Source organism: Temnothorax curvispinosus, unplaced genomic scaffold (assembly GCF_003070985.1).
Source record: "Temnothorax curvispinosus isolate PA1 unplaced genomic scaffold, ASM307098v1 QBEX01008499.1, whole genome shotgun sequence".
NCBI classification, from domain to species: Eukaryota; Metazoa; Arthropoda; class Insecta; order Hymenoptera; family Formicidae; genus Temnothorax; species Temnothorax curvispinosus.
Genome location: NW_020218279.1, coordinates 1 through 1087, shown reverse-complemented (window position 1 = coordinate 1087; position 1087 = coordinate 1). Strand labels below are relative to the sequence as shown.

General features: G+C 33.4%; 1 long non-coding RNA gene across 2 annotated transcripts; it reads right to left on the bottom strand.

Annotated features, from left to right (window-relative positions):
* On the bottom strand, window positions 1–1087 carry LOC112457951. 2 transcript variants are annotated; one of them, XR_003041169.1, is made up of 4 exons: window positions 1071–1087; window positions 660–815; window positions 365–448; window positions 7–59 (listed from the first exon to the last, which is right to left on the bottom strand). It is a non-coding gene; the product is annotated as an uncharacterized LOC112457951 (long non-coding RNA). The 2 variants fall into 2 exon arrangements; XR_003041170.1 differs by lacking the exon at window positions 365–448 and having other exon boundaries at window positions 1–59.

Genomic DNA, 1087 nt, shown 5'->3' with positions numbered 1-1087 from the left:
AGTTAATGTCTCGATGATGATACATAAGTGGCATTCATGATAATTTCTGTCATTGAAATCTGAAATTGTTCGACGAGATATAAGATACGAAAGATATAAAGATTTATGAGATTTTAATTACACTCGATGCTACGAATTAAATTGCCTTTCTTTTCCTCTCTTTCATTTCTAAAGCCATTTTTCTTAATGGCACTCTGCACGGCATAAAATTCGCTTGAATTTTCTACAAATTTAAAACTACTTTTTATAGTTTTAACCAACACACATGAGTAATCTGAAGAGAGAGTGCCGAGAAGTATGCTACGACAAACATCACTTGGAAAAATTGAAAAGCGGCAACTACGACTTGAACGAGTTGACTCACATATAGCATCTAGACTAGATTCTAGACAGAAATTTGAGCGCATCTCCATCTCGGAGCACGTTGAAAGTTTCAAGCTTCAAATTACTGCAATATGTGAAAAAACTGGGTAAAGCATGTGGATGTGACTTTTAATTTGTGGAACATGAGAGACATATGTTACGGAGAGAATTGGTGTTTGAACGAAAATGGTAAAAAAAATTATCGTATTTGATGCAAATTGATAAATCTTTAAATAATTTTATTGAAACAATTTTATTTATTAATTAAAGCTTATAAAAATTGTATGTGTACTTACACACACTGATACATTTAAACTCTAAGAGATGGCTATCAAATTGTGGCTACGAGCATCATTTATACAGTTTTGCCGATTAAGTGCAAAATAGGATGGTCCTGTATACGATATCATTGAGCTGCCCAGACATTCCTCTCCAGAGTATAAAACGGCGTACTGAAATTTATACATATGTGTGTGTGAGAAAATTAGTCGATGTATACAATTGGTCGCAAACTGACACGTATAATTAAACGATAACCAACAATAAGAACAAATGACAACGCACGTTGTTACAATCGTTGAAATAAACCGTGATTAGATGAGTAAATAACTATTTTGTGACAATTTTAGCGTTATCGCGCGTAAAATGTCGAATGTTAACGGACATATAAATGTACAAGCACCGTTTCATTATTCGCTATAAATTACCTGCCCCTTTGTAATCG